Source organism: Platalea leucorodia, assembly GCF_965183815.1.
Source record: "Platalea leucorodia genome assembly, chromosome: W".
Lineage (NCBI taxonomy): Eukaryota > Metazoa > Chordata > Aves > Pelecaniformes > Threskiornithidae > Platalea > Platalea leucorodia.
The window spans coordinates 12,306,661-12,320,187 of record NC_138859.1 but is presented as its reverse complement, the minus strand read 5'-3'; the positions used below and the strand labels follow the sequence as shown (position 1 = coordinate 12,320,187).

General features: G+C 38.0%; 1 protein-coding gene across 1 annotated transcript in view; it reads right to left on the bottom strand.

Moving 5' to 3' along the window:
- The window catches only part of LOC309601741 (homer protein homolog 1-like), a gene marked incomplete at both ends in the record, with an annotated part of 68,043 nt that overhangs the window by 6,129 nt on the left and 48,387 nt on the right, over positions 1-13,527 (bottom strand). The window lies entirely within an intron of this gene.

Below are 13,527 nucleotides of genomic sequence, written 5' to 3'. Positions count from 1 at the left end.
AATTGCAACAGATTCAAGGTACTATTCATTGCATAAATAGCTGCATTTGAAATATACCCTTAGCTCTGGGTGACTTATGTTGATTAAAATGGTGAAGGTGTTCTTATGAAGTTAGCATAAAATTCCTTAAAAATTGTTTTGCATAAAATGGTTGCTATGACTTCTAACGTTTATTGCAATATCTTGGAAGCAATAAATTTAGTATGTTGCAGGCTGAAAAAACATTAATTAAAAGTTATACTTACTAATTATTGAAAATTTTATGAAAGAAGCTGAATTCTGTTTCTGAAATGGTAATCCCTTCTAGATGATTAAACACAGATCTGTCTGTCTAACTAACCTCTCCATCTGACACTTTTTAATGTTGCACTATCTTAATCAACTAAGCCACAATGCTCACCTACTTCCTAGCAAACCAATTAACATTTCACAGACTCAATTTCTGACTCAGCATCAACAATGTAATAGCAGACACTCAGCCACCAATGTACAGCTGCCAGCTTCTTACTTCCTCTACTTTCGGATCTCATCTCTCAGTCACAAAGACAACAGTTAATGGCACAATTTGGATTTGTACAGTTACTCTTTATTAGCAGGCAGCAAACACATGCCTGCATGGATGTCTGCACTAAAACCTTTTTCTTTAGTAACAAACTGTTAAAATATTAAAAATACAATAACTCATTTTTTTTCCAGAAGATATGTGCCTGTCAATAATAGTATATAGTCTTCAACAGAGCTGCATCATCTACCTACAGTAACTAACAAATCTGGCCCCAAAACTCCTTTGAACAAAGTATATTTCTGTGCTACCCAATACTGCAACAAAAACCTTAAGGTCTCCATTTACCTTTCTCAGAGAAGTAGCCCCTAGACAGAGGGCATGTATTCTCCAGGACAATTTTATTTCTTAGATAAAAGAACATCTTGAGAAATCAAGGTTGGTGCCCTCCAGCACCGATGTAGTCTAGCTAGTGAAGCCACTGTGATGCCAGTAATTTCAGACTCTGAACGGTTTGTAGCTCAAAAGGTAGATTACTGAGTTCAGGGAGAAGTTGAAGGAAAGCCAAGATGAAATACAAGAAAATTAAAACAAAATCCCTATCAGCTTCTGCTTTCTGAGTCACAGAGCATGAACTTCCCCTCTGTAACAGCTATGACAAGTCTAGTTTCTTCTACTGGAAAACTGTGATTAGACATTTTTGCACATCAGGCTTATAAATGGAGAGAAACTGAGATTACAGCAAATTCTTGGGAGGGGTAAGGGGAATGGGGGATGAGGAGAAAGTTTGGTAACACAACACCCCACCCCTCAACCCCAAGACCTATCTTATTGGCTGGAATTGTCCCAAAAGAAATATTGGTGCTCATGGCAAAAAAGTAATAGCAGTTTGCTCAGTTTTATATGCCACTGAGCATTACGACTGAAGTCTTGGATAATTTTCTCAATTTGCTTCAATTACACGAAAATATATCTATTTAGATGATTTGTGACTGCTACCAATTGTGACTATTACAGTATTTGCCACTATAATTACACAAAAAACAAACAAGCAGAATTGCAACACACCAACTGGGATAAACCTATATCTAAACAGTGTCTGAACTAACATCTAAATACAGCAAGAATCACAGAGGCACAGAATAACTTGGGCTGGAAGGGGACCCTGGTGGTCATCTGGTCGAGGCCCCCTGATCAAAATAGGGCCAATTTTGAAATCACATTTGGTTGCTCAGGGTCTTTTCCAGTCAAGAACCCTTCACCATCTAGCAGAGCTGCCACAGTTGTACATAGGTTCCTGTATTTCTGCCACTGTGGCTTTATGCAGAGCTCTAGTTCATTCCTAAGTTTTTCTGGAACTGTCACATTCACTCACCTCGCCCACCTTCACCCCTTCTGAAGTTCAACTTGTTAAACATTTCCATGCTTTTCTGCTGAACTGTCTTGAATTGGAGGTGGAAGCCTCTGTGAACCCAGGGCTAGGGTTGTTATGGGAACCCAGGGTCAGACCCTCTCCTACCCATTGGTAAAGACTGGAATGTTGCATGGTAACCTCCAAGAAGGTCAATCTCTCTTTTAAAGCTATTGCACTTGGCAATACCTGCTGGCTCTTACCAAGTACTGGCACAGTGAATACTCATTTACGCAAAGTGGAAGAGCCTCGACAGGAGAGACAGAAGAAAACCCAGTCCCTGAATCACCTCTGTCCTAGCGCCTAGTGCCCTAGAAGCAGGTGCAGAGGTGTCCCATCCTGTGACTAAGGAAGGGCTTGGACCCCCACTGCTCTCCACATGGTTTCCTCTGGGCTGGTACACATGGTGAGGATGCATGTGTTGGCGTGAGCCTGAAGTCCAAGGAGGCTGGTGGATTGAACTTGGGTGGATGAAATGTTACAGCTCTCGGCTGCATGTATTGTCGCTGGCTGAAAACACCTCCCACTACAGCCCTGCCGGCTGTGTAGCTCACATGAACACTCCCCAGTGCACTCTGGTCCACACTAACTCAAGACGCCTATTGAAATTGCTTAAGCAAACACAGCTAATTTTGCCTGAGCATAGTATGGAGTGCTCTCACAAACCTTCTTGCTAAGAGAGGCAACCACTGTCAGAAGGGCAATTAATTACCCACACTAAAGGGGCTGTGATGTCTTACTCTGGTCCAGCTTTTCTCTGGGCAAATGTCCATCTCTTACTGCTTATGCAAGAAAATAATACATTGTTCAACTGTTTTGTTCACTGTTTGTTGAAAAATCAGTAACTTGGAAAAAAAGAACAAATTCAATTAAAAAAATGGGTTTACTTTAATCACAGTCATATTTAAATGCCCATTCCTACAGAGATCTGAAAATATGTCAAATATCTTCATGATGTTCCCTTTTTGAATGTACCTATAAAAAAGAAAATCATATTGTGACCCTTTCAAAAAATCTGTAGAGTAAGATGGGCTGGAAAATGATGTGATATAAAGAATATGCAATTGAAAACAGAAGCAACAAAAGATAAAGCTCTATGCAAAAATCTGGATAGCATTTACTTGCTCTATTTCCTTGTTTCAAATTGAATTTTTCTCATGACCAGTAGTCCAAAAGTCATTAAAAATAACTGTTTATGCATTATGCACAGAAGGGGGCATAAAAGGAAGCTAAAATGTTTTAGTCTGACCCTCCCACATGCTCTTTTCAGGGACATCTCCTCATTCAGTGTTTCATGTTTAAGAGCAAGGCTCAGTCAATCATTCAAGCCTTTGCACAGCAACACTAAGCAATGTACCTGTGATTAAGCCTTTTTTCCAGTACAGAATTCAGACCAAAAAAACAGTCTTTGAACAATAATTGATTAAACAAGGTTCTTCTATTGTGCTATCGTAAGACTGCACTGACTTGCATATCTGAAAAAAGTCAATACTGTGGCTTCATATTTGAGACTAAAAAAGAAAAACAATATTGTTCTTAGCCTCTGCTTCTTTATTTTGCATTTATCATCCAGGTAAGGATTGTACATAGGGAAAAAAAATTCTGAAAGGGCTTTTTAGTGACTATTTAATGAGCTGACTGTTCTAGTATATGGCCATTATTATACTTAACTGCATACTTCAGTGCGAAATACATCAACTGAAATAAGACAGCAAGGCAAATTGTTCTGGCAGAGCCTAGAACTTCTCAGCAGAGGCCATTCAAGAGTTTTCTGGAAATTTTGATCTAGGGTCAACAGCCTACAAATAGAGGAGGATGCCAGGCAGACGTTTTCATTCTAGCAAACAGCTAGCGCACACTGGGCTGTTGGGAAGACTGGAGGAGCGAGGCTTTGGGCCAAGTAACACAACGAGGAGTTACAGACTTGATGTGAGCGTAAGACAGTGACTGCTCAAAGCTTCAGAAGACTGAAGAACCTCTCAAAGAAAACAAACCAAATCAAAGCACAAAGAAACCAAGAGAGGAGATTGCACCAAATCTCAACACAACTGCTTTATGACTGAAGGCTTTGGTTAGACAGAGGCAAAGTGGGAATGACAGAAATATTTTGAGTGGTAACCCTCCCTGAGCAATTATTGATGGAATGAATCTGAGCTGTTTGCTGCAGGTTGATTCATTTTTTCAAACCACTTTCTTGAGATAAATTTGTACACTTCTGATCTCAAGCAACAATAGTTTTTATTCAGCATCTTAAATTCAGTGCCAGCAGATCATGAAATTCCTTCTAAACTTCATACAGAAATTACTTCAACTACTACAGAAATGCAAAGAAAGACAGATTAGAACATATTTTCAGTGTAGCTGTAGCCTATTTTATAGATATACCTGACACTATTAACTTCTTGTTCCCTAAAGATATTTTTATCCCTTATATTTATTGTGGAACGCAATATCTAAGGTCTACTAACCCAGGCTACAGTGCAGAACAGGCAGAGTGCTCACATGCAAGACTGAATTTAAGTATTAATTATGTATTTTTAGCTGGTTGAGTTACATCCCTAAATGGATCATAACTGTGACTGTGATAATATTATTCCATCAATAATTCAAGATGAACCTCCTACAAAGAAGAAAAGAGCCCTTTGCTTTCCACAATGAGAAGAGAAATGATGTTGCATGGCTCAGCAAAACTGTGAATAACTGCATAAAGTTTCACATAATTTATGCAGAAACAGCTTCTCAGTTCTTCATGGTGGACAGTAAGATGCAAGACAGCATGCAAACAAGCCGATCATAAAAATAATTGTAGCATAGCTTTCAAGAATAAAACTCTGGAAAGATTTTTGGTGCTAAGAAATGCAGAAAACAAGAAAAATTGCTTTTCAAGGTTGTTGTTGAAAGAACAAAAAGTGCACCATAGTATTATTCATATACATCACTTCTGACAGCAAATTAATTATTGTAGTTTTCCAAGATTTACCCATAGATAAAATCATAACCTGGGGGCAGGGGGAGTTTTGTGCATTACCAACAATATAGTACTTTTTTCAACTGAGAAAACAATTAAAGATTTTGCTGAAAAGGACACATTTTTCTCTGTGGGCACTGATGCCTCAAGCCATGGAAATATCAAAATGTTTTCCACAGTTATTCATTCCTACAGAGATGAAAGAGGAATAATCCATCATCTGCTTGATTTTTGTGAAGAAAGTAATGAAAATGCAGTAGGAATATTTGAAAATATAAGAAGTGTACTAAAATCGATGCTTTGAGCTTCAGCCATGCATTATTATTTGCAGCTGATAATGCTAATACTAACTTCAGGCAACATCCCTTTCTCTGCAATCTAATTAGCAAATGTTTTTTCCAGCTATCTGGCCAGCTCATGAAATACATGCAATAGCAAACATGGTACAGATATGCCATCCTTTAATCCTGAGGATTTAACTCCATTAATTTCCTCATTCTCCAATGGAGTTTTGGAATTATAGGATATATTTTATTCTACAAAGCTTTGACTACATAAAAATGTTGTGGCATGTTTGTGTATGTTTTTTATAACTTGCAGATAAAAGGATCTTAAAGCATTTTTTAGTTTTTTTAGAAAGATGATGAAGATGGGGATGAGGGACCCATCAGTGAAAACACTATTTTCCTTTCCCAGAGTGACAGCAGTTTGGTTGGTTGTTTTTATTTCTTTTCCAAATTATAATCTCGTATATGACACTTTTGTATCACCCCACATTCAGTGAAAGTGAATTCCCATTAAAAAAACCCAATGAAATAGTCTTGGGTCCTAAATGCAAATCTGCTCTAAAAACAAATCAAGGCAAACAGAAAAAGACAGAAAGGACTTGCCTTCACTTCATCATCCATAAAAAAAAAGCTGAATTCACATTTTGATTTCAGAAAACAAAACTACCATAACCTGATTCACCTGCTCTGTCTGAAAAGGGGCCATCTTTTTAGTAAACTGTAAGTATGAACTAAGGGTTGAATCTTGATAAAGGCTAGATGTGGATTATTTATATTAAGAATCATGCATAGAAAGGGAGCTGTGAGTACGTGCTGGATTTCAGAAATCTTGTCCTAGGAAATGCTCTGATACTCTAACGTCAAGACTGACAACATATACCATTTCAAAATTAATATGGAACTTATGATAGCTGAAATGGATATTGGAGGAGCAAAAATGTACATCTGAGAGAAAAATACATATCCTCTGAAATAAAATGCTCATATTTTTTCTTTGGTATCCCCTAATTCCATGCAAAGAAGGTGGTCAGCCTCCGCAATGGTTTATCTTCTTAAGGATTTTTAAAATATTACTCTGGATTTTTTATTAGAAACTAGTTCCACTGTAAGAAGGATAACAGACCTCATGCAGATAATTACAGCCTGCTCTAAAACATAAACTCTTTTTTAAGGCAAGATTGTAATTTCAAAAATAAAAACCAAAGTCACTATATTCCCACGTCTTCTAAAAACTCAACTATCACAGTTAGAACAATTAGCCTTTCCAGATCTTACTGTGTTGTAGAAAACCCTAATACTCCCCAGAACATCTTTTTTGAACATTTGGTCAATATTTAACATTATGACCTCACTTGGGCAAGAACTGCCCTTTTTTTTGCCTTTTTGGGAGTTTCTAGTGCAACGAGAATTTGCTTGCAATTCCAGATGAAAGGACTGCATATGTAAAAACATGGACTTAGTTGTCCATTTTTTGTGCACTCAGGATTGGTCCATCTGCACACACATTTGTTTCAATTAAATGCATAGACAAATACAAGCAAAATGGTAATCCCACTGTTTTGATTAAATTGCCAAACTAACCATATTTACCCTGCAAAATGCTCATCTATTTTCTTTATTAAACAAATGGTACCAAGCTACTATCTAGCCACAAGCTAATTACAATATCTTAAGAAGGAAGTTATACTTGGATAACTTTTTTCTTTAATCAATCAAACCAAATTTAAATATAAGTTTGGATTGTTCAGTGAGGGTAGGAGGGACACAGTCTTAAAGGGAAGATGACAAGAGATAGGCATCACATTAAAAAGGTGCATTGCCGATAAATTTTTGGATCAAAACTCCATTCATAAATTTCTTGTTACCACACTTTCTGTGACCTTATTTCATATTTCCACTTTTAGAAAATATCCTTCCTTGGTGATATAAAACCAGTTATTCACAGTAGTCCCACAGTGGTGCTAATAAGTTGTTCAATAAGCACTGACTTCTCAGCAAGTAAGAAGCCCACAATATGGGCTCCGATTGAGCAAGTAACTTTAGCACACATCTGCATGTTCAAAATTGAGTTTTGGTTATTCAGTTATTAATGCAGCTGATAGAAACATGGAGGTGACTGCAAAGATTTTCTATAGAAATTTTTTTGATAATCTGAGCAGATGGCTTATATGGCATCCCATACTTCTTGTGGACTTTAATAACTGCTTTTATAGATTCTTTTCTTTAAGTAGCCCAGAAATAGCCCAGTAAAATGACCATGATTTTATTTCTGTATCTTCATGCATTTTTTTAATATCCACTTTAAAATTTCTTTTAACAGGAGTGAAATTAGGGTCCATTATTTGTCAGGTGTTTTTGATGACTACATAAGATGTCCTCATACTTATTTAATTCATTGAATGAAAGAACCGGAACATAATAAGCTAATTTTAACTTATTTCCTAGGAAATCCTGGCAAAATAAGCTAGAATTCAAGAGTTTACCTCTCTGTTCTTTCAGGAACACCCAAGAGCTTGATCACTTGCCTTCATCTCTTGTTATCTCAGGTTTCTTTTCCTGAAGATGAATGATCTTCAAGGACTGCAGCTCTTTTATTATGCACTGGTGTTATTACTCTGTGTTATTGCCCAGTGGCATAGGATGATTTACTTTAGCAGTTAGCATGCAAGAAAAAATGTATAATTTTCATTTTTTAGACAAAGATGAAACTTTGGGTTACTTTCCATAATTCATATCACCATACAATCCTTTCCTTTCTATGATATCAGGATTAATGTTAGTACCAATGCTATTCTATTTGTATGAAGTAGCTCACTTCAGGGCTTTTCTTTCTGTTACTGAGCTGTTCTAAATTCATTAACTCCTTTTGACTTCGAAAAACTATGCAAGGTATGTTGGAGTGCTCCCCAACCCCATTTAAGGGAAATCCTTGTTGTTAAACTGCTTCTGAGCAGATTAGAGGAGAGAAGGTTGAGAGCTCTAAGTTAAGCTCTTGACTGTGCATCACATCTTCCCATAATTATTATCGCTTTGTATTTTAGAGGGAAAAATCCATACATTCATTTAGTAAACTTTTGAAAAATATTATGTCTGACAAAATATCAAAGTACAGTATTTTTGACTTAAGCTCACAATATATCAGAAGAGAGCACAAAACTTTAATTTATTGAGAACTTTGCACTCAGCCACACTGAATGTGTAGTCTGTTTCTTCTCAGCTCTAGGCATTATTAATGCAGAGAACAAATGGGAGAAGGAAGATAAAGGCCTCAGAGAAAGCAAATAAATGCAGGTTAATATGAAAAACTGAACTGATAGATGAGGAAATCTTATACTTAATCAGAAATGACAAATAATAAATTAAATTAATTTTTTTAAATGCAATCAAAATCAGAGAGGGGCATTTTAGCTTTGTTTCTGTATTTTAAAAAGTGTAAACAATGTGATAAACAGAAAAACTATTTTAGTCAAATTTGAAAACAAGTATAGAATAAAAAAATATTGAGTTTAAAATAATTTAAAACAAATTAAAAAGCAAAGTTTACAAGAAATACTGCACAAGCTGAAAGACTCAGTTTATCACAGTGAATGAGGAAAATGGAAAATAGAAGGGTGAGATACAATGTAAAATCAATGGATATTTATAAATAAACCATGACAAAGTTCAAACTGTGGAAAAAGGTACCATAAAAATTCAACTAATAAGACAGTATTAGCAATAAAAAATATTTTTTTAATATAAAGAGGAAACTATTTATGTAAATAAGGCTATTTATAAGGCTATTTATATAAAGAGGAAACTAAAGATGGAAATAATAATGCAAAGTTTACTAATCAATATGCATTACTTCCCCACATACACCACACTTGACAGAGGATATGAGTCTGCTGTAGCTTGCAGACAGATAACTCAGGAACCAAAACTTGTGTATAAACCTAAAGCATGTAAGGAGTGAATACCACAATAACATTATATATAAACCACATAATATATTATTAAATTGAACTAAATATAGCAGCTAGTGTTGGCAGTACCATTCTTCATTTTGGAGGCTGGTCTATTTTATAAAAGACTACGATCTTGTAAGTGAGCGTATCCCTCCAATGCATACATATCTACACACATTCTTCTTCTCCAGTGGGCAAGATGCTGTGACAGCCAACTTTTCCATATAAAACAACAACTACATTACAATTGAACATGCAAATTAATTTCCAAACTTTTATGTCTCCTTGAAATAAATTTTTCTAGGTGTCCTGGTTTCAGCTGGGGTAGAGTTAGTTTTCTTCCTAGTAGCTGGTATAGTGCTGTGTTTTGGATTTAGGATGAGAATAATGTTGATAACACACTGATGTTTTGGTTCTTGCTAAGTAGTGCTTACACTAGTCACGGACTTTTCAGCTTCCCATGCTCTGCCGGGTGCACAAGAAGCTGGGAGGGGGCACAGCCAGGACAGCTGACCCAGACTGGCCAAAGGGCTATTCCATACCATATGACGTCATGCTCAGTATATAAGCTGGGGGAAGGGGGGGGGGAAATATGTTCGGAGTGATGGCGTTTGTCTTCCCAAGTAACCGTTACGCGTGATGGAGCCCTGCTTTCCTGAGGATGGCTGAACACCTGCCTGCCCATGGGAAGTAGTGAATGAATTCCTTGCTTTGCTTTTCTTGCGTGCGTGGCTTTTGCTTTACCTATTAAACTGTCTTTATCTCAATCCATGAGTTTTCTCACTTTGACTCTTCTGATTCTCTCCCCCATCCCATTGTGAGGGAGTGAGCAAGCAGCTGTGTGGTGCTTAGTTGCCAGCTGGGGTTAAACCATGACACTAGGAGCATTTCTATTCAGCTTTTCTCAACAAAGGTTCTTTTGGATCAAAAACTATTTTTCTTCTGAACTGGCAACAAATGCGAGTTGCAGCACAGCAAATTCCAATTAGATATTAGTAAAAATAATTTGACAAGAAGGGTGGTCAAACATTGGAACAGGTTGCCCAGAGATGCTGTGGGGTCTCCATTTTTTGAGACTTGACTCACAGCCCTGAGTAACCTGATCCAACCCTGGAGTTGGATCTAACTTCAAAGCTGGCCCTGCTTTCAGTGGGGAATTGGACCAGATAACCTCCAAAATCCCCTCCATGCTAAATTATTTGGTGATTCTGTGAACTAAGGATGGGGTTCCTTTCATCTGACTAAAAGTATGTTTGTAGGACTATCTTGATAATTATCCTATGGGGAAAGACAAGCACGTACAGGAGCAAATTCAACGCAACACCTTAGTTTTCTTAGACTAGGACACTTATTCTTCATGCTTTTGTCTCTCCATGAATTGCAAGAAAAAAAGATGACCATCTTAGACGATGTATAACTTCTACATAATCTCAGGTGAGATGGATTCCAATTTGAGGAACATTTTTTTGATCAATTGCAGCTACGTGTTTATACTGAGTTTAACAGATAAACCTAACAGAAAGATAACATACCGTGACTTAACACTGCTTGCTACCACATATACCATAAGCAACAGTCTCCAGATCCGCCATTTGAACAGCACATTTTCTATCTGTGTAACAGAGAAGTATCTGACTTGCAGTTTCTTTTTGAATGGGGCACTATTTCAATTTGAAAAATCAGTCTCCAGCATGCAAGTTAGAACATCTCTTGTATCACACCGTATGGATAACAGATTGAGATTGATTTTTTTTTTTTACATAATCTGCATACTTTTGCCTAGAGTTAGCCAAGTCTATATTTTTCTAAAACCAATTCCAATAGAGGGCAGTACTATTGATGAACTATCCTGTTGTAATTTACAGGCATGCCCAGAGAGCCATAGGCACAGAGCGTTCCTATATTCTATGTGAGATATCAACAAGCCCCGAGGTCACAGATTACAGAAACATTTTATAAAGGCATGTAAAAGGTGATCAAAAGAGCATAGTGTAGATGATCCCATGTTATAAGATTTTGCATTCCCTCAGAAATACAAAATAATTGCAGGAAATTTGCTGGGCAAAGGTTATAAAAAATAATCAACTATTAATGAATGTAGCTACAAAGACTTGGTTACTACTTCTGTCAATTGTAGTATCAGGTAAAAGCAAAGTGACATGCTAAAAATTCCTATATTTGTTAATTGTATTTTCCAATAACAGATTTTAAATAAGATTTTACTAAGAGTGAGAGTAACACCAAGAAAAAGGGATCTTCTACCACAGTGCCTTGCCCGTCTTGTCTGATTGGGTCTCCCCACGACAGGGCAGGCAAATAATTCAGCTGCTGTATTGTCTCAGCTTTGCAACAAGAGCTGTTAATACATTTTAGTATGAAGAATGCTACCTCATTATGTCCACGTTTTAGCAATGAGTTCTTCACTGTAAAACCTGAATCTGGTGATCAAATCCACCTGAACTTCTGCACTAGAGTAATTACAATATAAGGTTATAATTTAAATAATTTTATCAACAATGACTATTATCATCTATTCACAAACCTGGAGCACAGGTTAGAACTTCCACCCTTCCAGAGGAGAAGCTTAAATGAGATGACAAAGTGAAAATCTCTCTCTATACAAACATACATGACAAAGTTGTTCCTGACTGGAAAATTTCTCAAGCAAAGCAATTTTGTCAGCAACTGCCAGTTTCTTGAAATGAAAGCACTTGGCAAAAAGCACCAGTTTTAATTACACGTTGTCCTGGTTTCAGCTGGGATAGAGTTAATTTTCTTCTTGGTAGCCGGTATGGGGCTGTGTTTTGGGTTTAGGATGAGAACAATGTCGAGGATACACTGACGTTTTGTTCTTGCTAAGTAGTTGCTAAGTGGCGCTCACACCGGTCAAGGACTTTTCAGCTTCCCATGCTCTGCCGGGTGCACAAGAAGCTGGGAGGGGGCACAGCCAGGACAGCTGGCCCAGACTGGCCAAAGGGCTATTCCATACCATATGACATCATGCTCAGTATATATATAAACTGGGGGAGCTAGCCGGGGGAGGGGGGCAACGATCGCTGCTTGGGAGACGGGCTGGCCATCGGTCGGAGGGTGGTGAGCAATTGTAGAGTGTATCGTTTGCTTTGTATTACTATTGTACTATTATTACTTGTTATTATTATTATTGTTATTATTATTATTACTACTGTTCTATTTTTATTTTTTACTTTAGTTATTTAAACTGTTCTTATCTCAACCCACGAGTTTTCTCCCTTTTACCCTTCCGATTCTCTCCCCATCCCACTGGTGGAGAGTGAGCGAGCGGCTGCGTGGTGCTTAGTTGCTGGCTGGGGTTAAACCACGACAGTCCTTTTTGGCGCCCAACGTGGGGCTCGAAGGGTTTGAGATAATAACAGATTAACTAGAGTGTATTAAGAAATTTCATTCTGTTAACAGTTATCGGTTGTAATATTTATTCATCCATTCTCGGTACTAGTCTACCTGATCTGCACCATGCTCTTGTTTTTGCTGTGCTTTGCCATAATGAGTGATGTGTTGCCTGGAAGACTGGTTATTAAAACACTGGCCTTGAGCGCTATCTGGTATTTGGGTTCTGTAGTGAAGCCATTACTGTACTTCGGGTACCACCTCATGGAGACAATTAGCAATTATACCTCCTCTTCTGAGAGTTTTTTTATGGAGGAAATACAGGATGGCACCTTTGTTACTTTCTTCTATGATGTTTTCTCCTTCATTACAACAATTTTTCATTATCTTGAGCATCCTTGGGTAGTTAAGATATATCCGTTGATAGTTCTTGGGAATTTTGTTTCAGTTTTATCTAAGGTTAATAAGCAGCTTAAGAATATCATCCAGAGATCTCCTCAAAGGCTGGATAGTTATGAGTGGCAGGGTGTGTGGGAGAGTATGGGCAAGTACCTAGGACAATGGGCACCTCCAGTGTTTTGGAACTTCACCCCCGAACAAGTGCAGAATCCTGAAAAACTAGTAAAGTATTTGGAAAATGTATGTTGTCACCCTGGCAACTCCAGAGAGACACAGATCACTGCAACGTGCTGGGGCCTGGCCCATGCCTACCGAGCCCTATTCAATACTATTCAGTACCCTCAAGGGAAAGAGAAGGTCTCTGGATCGGATGACAGAATGACGGCCCCCATGGCTGTGCCGGCCCCTGCCACAGGCACTGCGGCTGTGCCAGCCCCTGCGCCGGCCCCCGTGGCTGTGCCAGCCCCTACGATAGGCACTGCGGCTGGACCAGAGAACCAATCCGTGCCAGTATCACTTGCCCCTATACAGAAGAAAAAATACACAAGGAAATCAGCTCGTTTAGTAAGGGCTGATGATGAGCCAGGGCCATCAAGAGAGCAGGAGGAGGAAGAGGCGGAACCCATAAATGAGATGGTAACCACCCG